The sequence below is a fragment of the Glycine max genome, chromosome 10 (assembly GCF_000004515.6).
Source record: "Glycine max cultivar Williams 82 chromosome 10, Glycine_max_v4.0, whole genome shotgun sequence".
NCBI lineage: Eukaryota > Viridiplantae > Streptophyta > Magnoliopsida > Fabales > Fabaceae > Glycine > Glycine max.
In genome coordinates this window covers 26,101,032-26,118,015 of record NC_038246.2, presented here as the reverse complement: position 1 = coordinate 26,118,015, position 16,984 = coordinate 26,101,032, and the positions used below count along the sequence as shown (strand labels likewise).

The window sequence follows — 16,984 nt, the reverse complement described above, 5'->3', positions numbered from 1 at the left end:
CGTTTCCGTAACGTTTTCCGTGAAGAATTTCGCGAAGGTTTCGACCGTTCTTCGACGTTCTTCATTCGTTCTTCATCGTTCTTCGATCTTCAACGGGTAAGTACCTCGAACCAAGCTTTTCGATTCATTCTATGTACCCGTAGTGGTCCACATTGTGTTTCGTGCATTTTTATTCTCGTTTTGTTTACTTTTTATACCCCCTCTTGACGTGCTTAAGCCATTTTACTTAAGTCATTTCTCGCTTAACTTAAAAATAAAATAAATTTTCACCGAACGTTTGAATTGTATTATCCGTTAACTTCGGTTAAAATAAATTCCGACCGTTCGGTCGTGCCGTAACCACATTGGAAATCAAAAAAGAGGTAAAAAATAATATAATAATTAAAAAAACATCTTTTAGTAAAATAAAGCGGAAAATCAATCGGACGTTTTCTCTTTGGGATTTCTCATTCTTAATCGAATTGACTAATAACTAAAGTGAAACTAAGGCTAAAATCAATTCGCCTAGTCAAGCTCGTCCATAAAAATAGGTTTTTGAAGTTTGTCATTTCAATTTCTTGCTAAGTAAAATGGATCATTTTTAAGGTCCAACGCCTTAAAAATGATCACCTCTTAGATAAAAAAAGAATCACTTGATAAGAAAGAACTACGTAGGTCTGATTTCCTCATCGCAATTGAGGATACGTAGGAGCAAAAGCCCCGCTTTTGTCGACCACCCCAAGAGATCGTTAATGGTGCAACGCCTTAACGTTTCTCTCCTTTCAAAATCAAAAGACCGTTTAATGCTCCAACACCTTAAATGACCTTTTGTTCAAATAAAAACATATTTTGCAAAAAAAAAAGACAAAAACAACTTAACCAAACACTTTGTTCCGAAAGAACTACGTAGGTCTGATTTCCTCATCGCAAATTGAGGAATACGTAGGAGCAAAGGGAAATACCCTTGTCGACCACAAAAAAGGAAAAATATAAAAAGGGTATAAAGGATATAAGGACATAAAAGGGAACGTAAAAATCAAAGTCATGTTTGCACATTCGATTAAAGGCTGTCGTCCCTTGGGACGGACGTGTGGGGTGCTGATACCTTCCCCGTGCGTAAATACAACTCCCGAACCTTTCACTTAAAAGTTCGTAGATCGCGTCTTTTCTGGTTTTTCCGACGTTTTCCTCAAATAAACGTTGGTGGCGACTCCGCGCGTATTCCTTTCGTGGAACACGCATCCCGCGAGTCACGCGTCGCCCTCTCGCCGAAGGGTAGGTTGCGACAGTTGGCGACTCCACTGGGGACTGTTTTTAGAGAGTTAGGCCATTTAATCTTGTGCAATGTTTTACCGTGACTTACCCCTTTGTTAGTTTCCATTCATTATGTTCTTGTGTATATAAATTCTTTGTTGCTTTTAGTGCGTTTTAAAATGTATGCATGAAGTAAATATTTATTCATTTGATGCACACAAACACCAACACTATTTGCACACACTGTGAGTGAAAAAGGGCCCTATACTCGGGTTCATGGGAACATAAGGAGTGGAGGCGAATCTGTGATCATGCTAGGTCTCCGACTTGCTTGATTACAGTGAACCCTCATCTAGAGTTTTTCTCTTTGAAAACATATTGTTGCTAGTAGTCCCTACTGCTGCAGTATGTTCTTCGAAGGGGATGATACCTCTAGAGACCTTCAAGAGAGATATGACCACCTTGGGAATTACCACTAAAAGCCTTGTTAGCTCCCTCCCATATAGGTCCCTTGAATAGGGGCACGGAGCGGACACGCTGCGTGCCATTTTTCACACTCCCATGCATAATTATCACGTACCCTTTTGCTTATATTTTGTGAATATTGTCGTACTATGTACATCCCCGTATTATACCTTTCGCATATGCATCATGTGCGGGTTCCGTCTTAATCCCCTCTCTTGGGCAAACCGACGGAGGGTCCATGTCACCTTCTTAAATACACACGTTGGGCACTTTGCTACCCCAAGATGTTGTATCTAAGAAGGAGACAATTTCCCGGGCTCCCGTATTCATAAATTGCATCCATGTCATATGCATTCCTTCGTGCATTCATCCATTCCACCCATGATAGATGTCAGAGTTTTGATTCGTACTAGATCTTGTTTCACTTTAGTAAAACATGGGATCAAGTCAAAAGCCTTCGCTTAAAAAGAGGTTTTATCAAGTCAAAATCAAGAGCTTAGAGGTCACCAGTTTACGAAAGTTGGGGCAATTAATGGGTCAACTTCAACGGCAAGCCTTCCGCAAAGCCTATGGTAAGCATTTGGGACCTAGCTAGGGTAGAAGTCTCCATGGAACCAATTGCATCCCTTTCCCAGTATTATGACCAGCCCTTAAGGTGCTTCACATTTGAGGATTTCCAGCTAGTGCCGACTGTGAAAGAGTTTGAAGAAATCCTGGGATGCCCACTGGGAGGAAGGAAGCCATACCTTTTCTCTGGGTTCTATCCCTCCACGACAAGAGTTGCCAAGGTAGTGAAAATCTCAGCACAAGAGTTGGACCGTGTAAAGCAAAACAGGAATGGGGTAGTTGGAGTACCAAGGAAGTGTTTGGAGGAAAGGGCAAAGGCCTTGGAAAATCAAGGCGAATGGGCTTTCTTTTATTGACATCTTGGCGCTTTTGATTTGTCCTCTTTCCGAATATGGAAGGGTTAGTGGACCTAGCAGTGATTGACGCTTTCCTCGCCTTTCATCATGGCAAGGAAAGCCCGGTCGTCGCCATTTTGGCCATGTATGACACGTTCGACCGGGGATGTGAAAAGAGCGGCGCAAGAATTGTTTGTTGTGCACTAGCTCTCTATGTGTGGCTGGTTTCACACCTTTTTTCTCCAAGAAGGTAGGCCCGTCTATCCGCTACAAGGTCACCGCTCGTGCGTCGAAAAAGGAAAGGCGAATTGAGACCAAATCTTGGCTAGCATGGAGGGGCGTTTGTTAATTGGTTCCCTCGCTAGAAAGAAGGAAGAATCAGGATTCTATCTTCATGCGAAGGATGTCCAAATGTTCCCTTGATGGGAACAAGGGGTTGTATTAATTATAATCCTGTCCTCGCCATAAGACAGCATGGCTACCCCATGAGAGGAGTGCCATCAGACGAAAGCATCACGCCTCTCATCGTACGGGGTTTCAGTGACTACAACGCAAGGGTACTCCAAGGAGTTCGCAAGGCATGGGATACGACGTGAAGAAAGGACAGAGAGCTTAGGGGAAGCAGTAATGGGATCATCGGCGGCTATCATAAGTGGCTGAGAGTCCGGACACAAGGATTGGATTGGCTCCCAAATCTAAAGACTGTGAGAGACAATGAGGTTAAAGCTTCGGAAGAAAGTGATGAGGTACAAGCCCTAAAGGCAAAGCTTGAAAGAGCCCGGGTAGTCAAAGAGAAGTTCAAGTCCATAGCCATCAAAGTCTGAAGAGAGTATGATGAACTAAGGGACGTCAATATGGCCACCGATGAAGCCATGGAATGAGAAACCAAGAAGGCTCGAAAGGAAGAACACAACCAAAACAAGTTTTGAGGGGCTTTATAGGGCAGCAATAGTGAGCTCAAACTTCGAAGAGGTGAAAGGAATCATCACGGGTCAAAGGCATGATCTGGAAGGACGAGCTAAAGGCTTGCCTTAGGTCGAGAAGAAATTTGTCCCAACAGTTAAAGTGAGACTGAAGGGAATATGTGGGCCATCATCCATGAGTGCAAAGAGAAGCTAAATCTAGCAGCGACTCACGAGCAAAGGCTAGAGGATGAGTATGCCAAGATATCAGCAGAAAGGGAAGCAAGGGAAAGGGTAATTGATTCATTGCTGATGTGCCATCATTTTCTTCTATTTTCTAAACCCTTTTTGCACCATTTTAATTATTGATTGGTCTTAATTGTCAATTAATTAGGCAGTTTTATTATTTGGGCTCATTTAGCTAATTTGATGTTTTTAATCTAATTTCAGGAATTAATGAAACATTGGGCTTAATCCGGATTTTGGTTGTGGACTTGAAGAGGGCAAATAAAGCAGCGCTTACCTTAGTTAATTTCTAATTAGGAAATTTCGCAATTTTATTTTATGTTGTTCAGTGTTTATTTCGTTTTGGGCCATAGTATTGTAATAGGGCCCAGTGACTTTGAGTGACTCTTTTTAAATAGCTGCCTTGGGATTCGTGCAGGGCATTCTATTCTGCTATGCTATTTTCATTATTCAGAGCTTTGGTTTTAGGTTTTCACGTTTTTCTGTGCCCTTGTTACAGTTTTCGTTCTTAATGCAAATTTCTGTTTTCTGCTTCTAATTACGAGTTCATTCTTGCTTCTTCTTCTACTTTCATTTACGTTTCTGTTCATTTACGTTCTTGTTCATTTACGTTTCTGTTCATTTACGTTCTTGTTCATTTACGTTTCTGCTTCATGTTTCATTTGCGTTTTCTGTTTGAATCCATGGAAGGCTAGATTTTCTGGTGTTGTTTCCTTTTGAGGACGAAGCCCAACTCTCTTTGAGGTTTCGTTTGTAATGTGGTTTCCTGGCAGTTTTCCCTTCACCAGTTATCCCAATTTCGTGAATATTAATCAGTGCACGCTTCGTGTTCGATTAATTGCCTCTGAGCCTAACTTGCGTTCATGCTTAATGGACGAAGGGCTAACTGGTGTATGTGGTGCCTAATCACGTATTGAAAACCCTAAGTTGATTTTCGCTTAGTAAATTGAAATAGGGTTGGATTAAGTGGTTGACTGTTAGGGACGAATTCTCCATAACCCAGGATAAGAGAGTGGCTTCTGAATCAGAGGAAACAACCCGTTTTTAATATTAGTAGTTTCGTATTCCATTTTATTTGTTCTGCTCTTTAATTACCAAACAACCAAACCCCCCTCCCCCCCATCGTTACTGTTACTGCAAGCATATATATGAACATTTGGCTTGTCACTGCTCGTTGGGAAACGACCTAGGATCACTTCCTAGTTACTGCATTTTCATGTTTATTTGATTCGGGTACGGCCTCGATCAAATTTGGCACCGTTGCCGGGGAGCAGTGTCCAAAGGTTCATAATAGCTAGCTAGTGTTGTGTGTTTAATCCTTTCGTGTTTTATGTTTAATTGTTAGTATTGTGTTAGTATGTGTGTTAGTGTTGTTTAGTGTCCTGGTATTTTGTTTAATGTGTGTTCTGTTTCAGTTTTCCCATTAAGCGTTTCCCCTGTTTCAGTCTTGGGTGTTTTGCTGTGAAGATTGTGCTTGAAAATAGAGTAGTAGTAGAAATCAGCTTGCGGGAAAACAGAGTAGTAGTAGAAATCAATTAGAGACGGATTTTAGCGACCACCCATGCTGAATTAATTGGGATTTTTTGTTTTAGTATCTAGGGTTGTTATTTTTGGCTGAATTTTTTTGTGGTAACTTCTTTTAACCCATATTTTGTGGGAAAAATAACTAGAGCCTTTAGTTTGGTCAGATTTGAAAATTCCAAAAAACTAGCAAATTTTGTGTTTGTCAAAACTTCAAACGGCCATAACTTTTGCTCCGGTTATCAGAATCGCAATTATTATATATGCATTTGGGGTAGAATAAAATTTCCTACACTGTGGCAGCCTGCCATAGGCCGGCTGAGGTCTCCATCGTCCAAAAAAAGCGATTCTGTCAAAAGTTTTTTATTTTTCAAGTTTTATTCACTTATTTTTCTTAACCTACCAATTTTAGCTTTCATAGTTAGACTTTGAATTTTTGTCTGAAATTTTTGTGCTATCTTCTCATCATTTTATAAGGTTGCTCACAAAATTTCAAGTCATTTGGATATCATTTGAGGGTAGCTGTAGTTCAAACCTACACCTTTATTTACATGACAAGGCAACTAGTTGTGTGCATGCTGAATGTAGTGTATGACTAGAGGCAATCCATCTGACTTACAACCCTTTGATCCTGAGATAGATAGGACATTTCATAGATTAGTTAGGCATCATTTTATACCTTTTGATCATTCTGAGCATTCCATAACTGGTGAATTTGTGCATTCTGTTATTGGTGATTTTGAACATCCTGATCTTGAGCATTATAATTTTGAGCATTCTGATTCTGAGCATTCTGATTTTGCACATTCTGAGAACATGGCACAACCTCCACCTCGTGAGAGGACTCTAAGGGAAATGGCTGCACCTGATTTCACCTATGAAAGCTTGTGCATCCAATACCCTGATGAGGATGTCCCATATGTTCTTAAGACTGGACTGATTCATTGACCAGATGCTTGAACGCCTGGCAGGTAAATCCCACTACTGTTTCCTTGATGGTTTTTCTGGTTATATGCAAATTACTATTGCTCCTGAGGATCAGGAAAAGACCACATTCACCTGCCCCTTCGGCACTTTTGCTTATAGGAGGATGCCTTTCGGCCTGTGCAATGCCCCTGGTACCTTCCAGCGGTGCATGATTAGTATTTTCAGTGATTTTTTAGAAAATTGCATAGAGGTGTTTATGGATGATTTCACTGTATATGGATCCTCTTTTGATGGTTGTTTGAATAGTTTGGAAAAAGTTTTGAATAGATGCATTGAAACTAACCTTGTTCTAAATTTTGAAAAATGTCATTTTATGGTTGAGCAAGGTATAGTTTTAGGCCACATTATTTCCAATAAGGGCATTGAAGTAGATCCTGCAAAAATTTCTGTTATTTCACAATTGCCTTACCCCTCTTGTGTGCGAGAGGTGCGATCTTTTCTTGGTCATGCAGGATTCTACAGGCGCTTTATAAGGGATTTTAGCAAAGTAGCCCTTCCACTGCCCAACTTGTTGCAAAAGGAGGTGGAGTTTGACTTTAATGACAGATGCAAAGAGGCTTTTGATTGCCTCAAAAGAGCGTTGACTACCACCCCCATCATCCAGGCACCCGATTGGACAGCCCCTTTTGAGCTTATGTGTGATGCATCAAATTATGCATTGGGGGCTGTCCTTGCTCAGAAAATTGATAAATTGCCCAGGGTGATATATTATGCTTCTAGGACTTTAGATGCTGCCCAAGCAAATTATACTACTACTGAGAAAGAGCTTCTAGCCATAGTTTTTGCTCTTGAAAAATTTCGATCTTATTTGCTTGGTACTCGCATTATTGTTTATACTGACCATGCAGATCTAAAGTACTTGTTGAAGAAGGCTGATTCTAAGCCTAGGTTGATCCGATGGATGCTCTGGCTCCAAGAGTTTGACTTGGAGATCCGTGATAGGAGCGGAGCACAAAATCTAGTTGCTGATAATTTGAGTCGGATCGAACGTGTCTCTGATGCAGATTCACCTATTCGGGATGATTTCCCGGATGATCATTTGTATATATTGTATAGTATTTCTGACTCTCTTTCTACTCCCTGGTTTGCTAACATTGTCAATTATTTAGTTGCCTCTGTTTTTCCTCCCTTAGCATCTAAGGCCCAAAAAGATAAGATTAAAAGTGATGCTAAGCATTTTATTTGGGATGACCCCTACTTGTGGAAATCGTGCAATGATCAGGTCATTAGACGGTGCATTCCAGATCATGAGACTGACTCAGTCCTGCAGTTCTGTCATTCTTCCGCACCGAGAGGTCATCTGGGTGTTCAAAGGACAGCTCGCAAAGTGCTTGATTGTGGTTTTTATTGGCCCACCATCTTTAAAGATGCGTGGAAGATCTGCAGCACTTGTGAGCAGTGTTAGAGAGCAGGAAATACACTTACATGGCGACAACAAATGCCTCAGCAACCTATGCTATTCTGTGAGGTGTTTGATGTCTGGGGTATAGATTTCATGGGTCCTTTTCCTGTCTCTTTTGGTTATGTTTATATTCTCCTTGCAGTTGATTATGTTTCAAAATGGGTGGAAGCCAAGCCCACTAGAACTAATGATGCTAAAGTTGTCCCAGACTTTGTCAGGTCTAATCTGTTTTGCAGGTTTGGAGTACCTAAAGCAATTGTTAGTGATCAAGGAACCCATTTTCGCAACAGGACAATGCATGCCCTGCTTAAAAAGTATGGGGTGGTACACAGGGTATCCACACCATACCACCCCCAGACTAATGGACAGGCAGAAATTTCTAACAGGGAAATCAAGAGAATTCTAGAGAAGATTGTGCAGCCAAGCAGGAAAGATTGGAGTACCAGGCTTGATGATGCTCTCTGGGCACATCGGACTGCCTACAAAGCACCCATAGGAATGTCTCCTTATCGGGTTGTCTTTGGAAAGGCATGTCATCCTCCAGTGGAAATTGAGCACAAAGCATACTGGGCAGTGAAGACTTGCAACTTCTCTATGGATCAAGCTGGCGAGGAAAGGAAGTTGCAACTAAGTGAGTTAGATGAAATCCGCCTAGAAGCCTACGAGAATGCCAAGTTCTACAAAGAAAAGACCAAGAAGTTCCATGATAGCATGATAGTTAAAAAAGACTTCGTGGTTGGGCAAAAAGTGTTATTGTATAATTCTAGGCTTGGACTCATGAGTGGTAAGTTGAGGTCTAAGTGGATTGGTCCTTTTGTTGTTACTAATGTTTTTCCTTATGGTACAGTTGAGATCAAAAGCGACTCCACAAACAAGAGCTTCAAGGTCAACGGACATCGACTTAAGCCATTCCTCACGAACCCTTCTTTAGTGGATGTAGTGGTGGAAGAGACTTCCTTACTCCACCCTACTCTTCCTCCACCATGACTTAGGGAGTTTTTCTTTTCCGATCTCCTTCTTTGCTTTTATTACACTTGTCCGATTCTCTTTGATGATTTAATTGTTTTTAATCTTTTAATTGTGCTACATTGAGGACAATGTGTTGTTTAAGTATGGGGGGGAGTGTTCTTTGGTTTTGCTAGTTTTGTTGGTTTTGTTAATTTGTTAGTTGTGTTAATTTGTTAATGTTGTTAGTTTCATCGGATTTTCAGTTTAATATTTTGGGTCAATTTCATGTGCACGTACGACTTTGCATGTTTTTCTTTGAATTATAGGATATGTTCAAGAAATGGGTAATTGTTTTGAAAATAAAAGTTCTTGACATTTTGTGACTTGAAATCCTTGATTCTTCTCTACATGTCATGATAGTTTTGAAAGCTCAATTTGAAAGTGATGATTTTACCTTTGTGAGAATTTGAGCCATCCATCATTATAATCATTTGGTGTGTTTTGCCCCATTGATTGCTTGCACAATAGCCTTGGCTTGATTCTTGTTGATGCGTCCTAATTCACATGCATATTTGGAAATGATTAAGGCAATTTTGTTCTTATAAGCTTCTAGCCAAATGGACTTACCTTGAATTAATTCCTTTGATAGCCCTTTTGAGCCTTATTTCCCTTTCCTTGTTTTGAAGCTCACTACAAGCCTTAAGTGAAAAACCATGATATTACCATATCCTTAAGGAATTTTGGAGCTTTGGAATTGTTTTGGGAATAAGTGTGGGGGGTTTTTGTTTCATTGGACAACTTGTTTTGTTGGCTATGCTTCATGATGTATTTTGGGCCATACTTGATGTACATTGTATATTGGTTAAATGTTGGACATGCTGAATGAAATGTTGTTTCTCAAAGGCTAAAGAGTAAAAAAAAAAAAAAAAAAATTCGAAAAAAAAAAAATTCGAAAAAAAAAAAGAAAAAAAAAAGCAATAAAGTTGAGTGAATAAGATCTTAAATGGCACAAGAATGATGAAACTCTTGGTTCTACTCTTCATGTTTAATTTTTATCTTTACTTCTTTTTATTTTTTTCTTAATATGCACTTATTCCCCTTTGCTCCTCTATTCCTTTGGGATTTAGCCACTTATTCCATATTTCTCCATACCTTGTCCTTGGCCCCATTACAACCTTAAAAGACCTTTTGATCCTCATGTGCTTGTGTTTATGGGATGATTGTCAATTTTAGAATCTTGCCAAGTTTATGTGGTGTTTGCTTTCATGGGTGCTTTGAGGGTAAATAGTAGCCTAGACACTTGAGAGATAGAGTGTATATCTTGTGAGGCTTTATCACTTTTCATTCTTGAGCTGATTAACTATTTTGCCATGATTGGGTTGCTTGGATGATTTTCATGAATGTCTTGACTTTTTGGATCTCCTTATGTTAGATGTTACCCATTCCTTTCATTCCTTGATGTTCATTGAGAAATATGTGAATGTTTTTGTTTGTCTCCCTTTCATATCCTTGGATTTTGTTCTTTGTTTCATTTTGCCCAGGAGTGCAAAAGGCTAAGTATGGGGGGTTTTGATGTGCCATCATTTTCTTCTATTTTCTAAACCCTTTTTGCACCATTTTAATTATGGATTGGTCTTAATTGTCAATTAATTAGGCAGTTTTATTATTTGGGCTCATTTAGCTAATTTGATGTTTTTAATCTAATTTCAGGAATTAATGAAACATTGGGCTTAATCCGGATTTTGGTTGTGGACTTGAAGAGGGCAAATAAAGCAGCGCTTACCTTAGTTAATTTCTAATTAGGAAATTTCGCAATTTTATTTTATGTTGTTCAGTGTTTATTTCGTTTTGGGCCATAGTATTGTAATAGGGCCCAGTGACTTTGAGTGACTCTTTTTAAATAGCTGCCTTGGGATTCGTGCAGGGCATTCTATTCTGCTATGCTATTTTCATTATTCAGAGCTTTGGTTTTAGGTTTTCACGTTTTTCTGTGCCCTTGTTACAGTTTTCGTTCTTAATGCAAATTTCCGTTTTCTGCTTCTAATTACGAGTTCATTCTTGCTTCTTCTTCTACTTTCATTTACGTTTCTGTTCATTTACGTTCTTGTTCATTTACGTTTCTGTTCATTTACGTTCTTGTTCATTTACGTTTCTGCTTCATGTTTCATTTGCGTTTTCTGTTTGAATCCATGGAAGGCTAGATTTTCTGGTGTTGTTTCCTTTTGAGGACGAAGCCCAACTCTCTTTGAGGTTTCGTTTGTAATGTGGTTTCCTGGCAGTTTTCCTTTCACCAGTTATCCCAATTTCGTGAATATTAATCAGTGCACGCTTCGTGTTCGATTAATTGCCTCTGAGCCTAACTTGTGTTCATGCTTAATGGACGAAGGGCTAACTGGTGTATGTGGTGCCTAATCACGTATTGAAAACCCTAAGTTGATTTTCGCTTAGTAAATTGAAATAGGGTTGGATTAAGTGGTTGACTGTTAGGGACGAATTCTCCATAACCCAGGATAAGAGAGTGGCTTCTGAATCAGAGGAAACAACCCGTTTTTAATATTAGTAGTTTCGTATTCCATTTTATTTGTTCTGCTCTTTAATTACCAAACAACCAAACCCCCCCCCATCGTTACTGTTACTGCAAGTATATTATGAACATTTGGCTTGTCACTGCTCGTTGGGAAACGGCCTAGGATCACTTCCTAGTTACTGCATTTTCATGTTTATTTTATTCGGGTACGGCCTCGATCAATTGCACCAAGAGGCAACAATGAGGATGGACCGATTTGCTCTTACTTTGAACAGGAGTCAAGAACTTCCCTGATTGCTAGCCAAGGCCAAAGCAGTGGCGGACACCTACTCCGCCCCCGAGGAGATTCACGGGCTTCTCAGCTATTGTCAGCATATGATAGACTTAATGGACCATATGATTAGGAACCACTAGGAAGTTTGTATTGTCGCTCAGATCTTGACTAGGTATAACTTTTTGAATAAAATGAGTTTATCCCGCGTTTTTACTCCAAAAATCAGCGCGAATCAAGTCACTCCCACATTTTATCTCTAGCATGCATTGTATGTTGGTCTCGTCCTTTGTCACGGGAACCCGGAAGGTCCATATCACCTTCTTAACTGTACACATAGGGCACTGCGCCCCCAAATGCACAAGTAAGAAGAGATAATTTTTCGGGCTCTCGTGTCCGTAAATGCATTCATATCATGCATCGCATAAACATCTCTTCATGGCATCATAATGAACATATCGTTCCTGCATTTGTCTGTTATCATATTACAGCCTCACATTTTGCATGAGTCATGGCATCATCATGCATATGCGTTCAACAAACTTTTTGATCTGCAAAATTGCATACCATTTGTTTTCATGTTTGCTAATCCTTGCGTTTTCCTCTACAAAACAAAAACAAAAAAAGAGGAAGCGTGAAACTTCACACTACATTCTTAGTTGCATGTGTTAGGTACCATGAGCCAACCATGTTGGGATCATAAACCCATTTCTAAAAAAAAAAAAAAAAACAACAACAATAAAACAAAATAATTGAACATGGTACCTAATGCATGGTTAACTAGGAAATGGTGTTTCTTCGGGCATCTCAATTTCATAATTACATTTTCCATGCATAGCTTAAAGTATGCCCGAGTCATTCATCCCTATGAGATGTTGTTGAAGTATTGGCGATCAAAATTGCCATTCCTTGGATTATAGGGTTGAACCAAGCTCATGCTTTTACAAAAAGGTTCATCAAGTCAAGTTGAAATATGGAAGTAACCGTCTTGCAAAATTGGGGCAAAAGATGAATCGAGTCACATCACTGCTTCGTCTACTGCCAAACATATTTAGGATTGTTGATGTCCTTGTTACTTCCAGTTTCACCTTGACAAAGATGTCATGGACCATGTTGAAAATCTAAATTGATTCAACCCCATATCCTGCGTAAAAATTCGCAATACTTCAACTGTACATCATTCACATACATCCATGCTTTTCATTGGTTGCATTGCTCATTACATTCTTTCCTTGAAAAATAAAATAAAATAAAATAAAATGACTTTAATCATTGTTATCAAAAAGAAAAAAAAATGCTTTACGGCGTCCTCACCGAACTTGTGCTAGAGCTAGAGTAATGGGTGAAGTAGAGGAGATACAAGAGAAGATGAAGGCCGACATGGAGGCCATTAAAGAGAAAATGGCCACAATGATGGAGGCCATGATGAGCATGAAGAAGATAATGGAAGCCAATGCGGTTGCAATTGCCGCTACCAGCGTTGTTGCTAAGGTGAACCCGACGTCCCCTTCCGGCATCAACCAAATGAATCATCCAACCTCAGATATGGTAGGCAAAGATTTAGGAAGTACGGGCGGCCCCCATGATGTGCAAATTCAAAACGAGCACGCCTTCCCATCATATGGCTTGCCTCCCAACTATACATCACCCAATGTGGCATACACTCTCAATGAAAATCTCAATAACTCCACTCCGATACTCATTGAGAACCAATAACCTCAATCTGATCAGGCACATATCTCTCAAACCATGGGGGAGACACATGAAATTCCCCACCATAATCTAGCTGACTTCGAGCCTTGGCTCGGATATGCCACTGAAGGGCAAGCAGTTGGTGGTATACCCTTTGAAAACACTTTGGAGGGCCCTCAGTTTCGCCCACAACCACAACCATTGCATTTTGCGGTGGGAAGAGCCCCTCCTGCTATGGCCGAAAAGGGAAAGGCGGATCATCTAGAGGAAAGGCTCAGGGCCATTGAAGGAGGTGAAGATTATTCCTTTGCTAACCTAGAAGAGTTGTTACTAGTACCTAATATCATCACCCCTCCCAAGTTCAAGGTGCTGGACTTTGACAAGTACAAGGGAACTACTTGTCCCAAGAACCATCTAAAGATGTATTGCTGATACATTCCTTCCAAGAAAGTCTTACTGGGGTAGCTGTTACCTGGTACACTAACTTGGAACCTTCCCGAGTCCATTCTTGGAAGGACCTAATGGTTGCCTTTGTTAGGCAGTATCAGTACAATTTTGATATGGTTCCAGATAGGATGCAACTACAGAACATGTGCAAAAAGGGGGACGGATCTTTCAAAGAACATGCCCAAAAGGTGGAGGGATCTGGCGGCCCAGGTGGTACCCCCAATGATGGAAAGGGAGACGATAATCGTGATGGTAGGCACATTATCGGTACTCTACTATGAAAAGATGATGGGCTACGCACCTTCAAGTTTTACAGATTTGGTCTTCGCCAGCAAAAAGATCGAAGTGGATCTGAAAAGAGGCAAATTTAATCATCCTGCTTGGACGAATGAGAAAACTGGGGCAAATAAAGATGGTGATGATGAGGGAGAAACCCATGCTGTGACTGCCATTCCTATACGACCAAGTTTCCCACCAACCCAACAATGTCATTACTCAGCCAATAACAAACCTCCTTACCCACCACCCAGTTATCCACAAAGACCATCCCTAAATCAACCACAAAGCCTGTCTACCGCACTTCCAATGACGAAGACCACCTTTAGCACAAACCAAAAAACACCAACCAAAAATGAATTTTGCAGCGAGAAAGCCTGTAGAATTCACCCCAATGCTGACTTGCTCCCATATCTACTTGATAATTCAATGGTAGCCATAACCTTAGCCAAGGTTCATCAACCTCCATTTCTCCGAGAATACGACTCGAACGCAACGTGTGCTTGTCACGGAGAAGCCTCGGGGCGTTCCATTGAGCATTGTAGGGCTCTGAAGCGTAAGGTGCAAGGTCTAATTGATGCGGGCTGGCAGAAATTTGAGGAGAATCGCGTGTAAATCCTGACATTGACAAGAGATTCCACACATGGGGCAATTTTGAAGGCTGTTGTTAGGTGTCTCTAATGACTCATCAGGATTTTCAAGTTTATGCCATTATTGTAAACCACAGTTACAATGTTAAATGAAATGGATAAAGTTGATATCTTTGTCCCTCATCCTCTCACAAACACATCTTTGCTTATTCAACTTCCACCGGAATGTGAGTGTAAGCCATTGGTCTGTTTGCTCAAGCAACCTGCGCTCCTGAGTGTTGATTTCCAAGACCGTTCAATCAGAGATTACTCGTCTTGCACGTTGGTGGGGGTGCCGTAAAACAACGAGTAAAGTTCAAAACAAATAAGTTTCAAAATAAAAAATAAAAAGGCATTTGATTGACTGTGTTTTCAAGTAAAAATATAGATGTTCATGTGACCTCATCTTGTCTTTTTAGAGAGAAGTGAGTTATCAAGAATAGGATGTTGGACAAATGGCCTCAGTTATCTTAAGAAAGGGGGGGTTGAATTAAGATGCAAAGACTATTCCCCAATTGAACTATCACTCTTTCTTTTTGGATTAACAATGCACCCTTAACATGAATTACTCAAAAGACAAATCAAAATAAACTTCTTTAAAGCAAAAGATAAATAGCAATAAAAGAAGTTTAAGGGAAGAGAGGAATGCAAACTTGATTTATACTGGTTCGGCCACTTCCCGCGCCTACGTCCAGTCCTCAAGAAACCCACTTGAGATTTTCCACTCTCTTTGTAAAAACTCCTTTTACAAAGTCTGAACCACACAGGGACAATCCTTCCCTTGTGTTCAGGAATCCTCTACAACAAGAGACTCTCGGTCTCTTAATCCCTTTTCAGAAGTAAGAAGAAGAGAAGAAGAAATCTCTCTTGAAAGGGATAGATTGTACAATGAAGACCAATCAAAATTCCTTATTGAATATGCAAGTGGTTGACCAAGGAATCTTTTTGAGAGGATAAGATAGTTCAGTTCAGAAAAACTCTTAATCTTTTGAGAGGATAAACTTTGTGGGCAATGAAAACTCTCTTTAAATTCGTGCTTCCAAGCCACCTTTGATGCCCATTCATAAACCATTTGAATAGATGTGACTCTTGGAAATTATTTTCCGAAAATCCCCTCTGGTAATCGATTACAAGACTTGTGTAAACGATTACAGGTTTTAAAAATTTGAATTAAAACATTTTCAACTACTAGTAATCGATTACCAGAGAGCAAATCTCAATTTGAAATGATAGAATTCTTTGGTCAAACCTTTTGTTTGTTTCAATTTTGAAACTTCTTCCTAAAGATTCTAAGAGATCAAACTTGATCATATATCTTGAGTTTCTTGGATTCTTGTCTTGAATAAAACTTAGAAGCACTTGATCCTTTAGCATCATCAAGACATCAAAACATCTTGCTTCTACATAGGAGTCATTTGACTTAATCCATCAACTGAAAAATCCTTCAACTACGAGGTCGTGAAAGCAAGACAACAATTGGTACCTCTAAGCCCTACACTGGGGCAACGAAAGGCACCATGCAAAAACCTCAAGCGAACCTAGGGGCAGATTAGAAGTTTTCACCCAATAGGTTCCCAGCTACAAGGTCATGACGAAAGATAACAATTGGTACCTCAAAGCCTTACACTGGGGCAATGAGGGGCATCGTGCATGAGCCTCAAGTGAACATAGGGGCAGATCAAAAGTTCTCACCCGTCGATGTTTTTAAACAAAAAAAAAAGGGGGGGGACAAACCCTAGGATTTTAATAGATTGATTAAACGTCAAACAGCTCTATTGCCATCACTCCAAAATGGTCAAGTGACTAAATCAAACAGAACATACACTTTCAGGGGGTTCCCGGAGAGATTTGCAAAAGATAGGATAAGGTTGCATGAATTATCACCTCTTTCAAAAGGACAGTCAATCTGTGTTTTCCAAAAAAAAAAAAAAAAAAAAAATTAAATCAAAATCAAAATCACAAAACAAGGAAAGAATGACATGAACATTGTACAAACTTTCCGTTTCATTGCATTATTTCATATGAAGTCCGCATTTACCAAATTTCACAACAAAGGTTGCATGCATCTGCATCCCTAAAAATCATGTTGACTACATAGATTCCCTACATCTAAATGTCCAAATCTTTTGAATTTAGGATGACCGGCTCTCTCGATGAGTTGATCCCTTGCTTTCTCATAAGGATGGACCCTTGGGTACTAGTTACCCTCACCGTTGAGAGGACTACACGTCCTCGCCTTGAGAGGACTACACGTCCTCACCATCAGAGGGCTGCACGCCCTTACCTCCAGAGGACTACATGTCCTCGCCTTGAGAGGGCTACACACCCTCACCTTGGGTACTAGTTACCCTCACCGTTGAGAGGACTACACGTCCTCACCTTGAGAGGACTACACGTCCTCACCACCAGAGGGCTGCACGCCCTCACCTCCAGAGGATTGCACGTCCTCGCCTTGAGAGGGCTACCCGCCCTCACCTTGGGTACTAGTTACCCTCACCGTTGAGAGGACTACACGTCCTCGCTTTTAGAGGACTAC

The 16,984-nt window shown here is 40.3% G+C and overlaps 1 pseudogene; it reads left to right on the top strand.

Moving 5' to 3' along the window:
• The window catches only part of LOC112998138 (uncharacterized), a 271,594-nt pseudogene that overhangs the window by 205,896 nt on the left and 48,714 nt on the right, over positions 1–16,984 (top strand).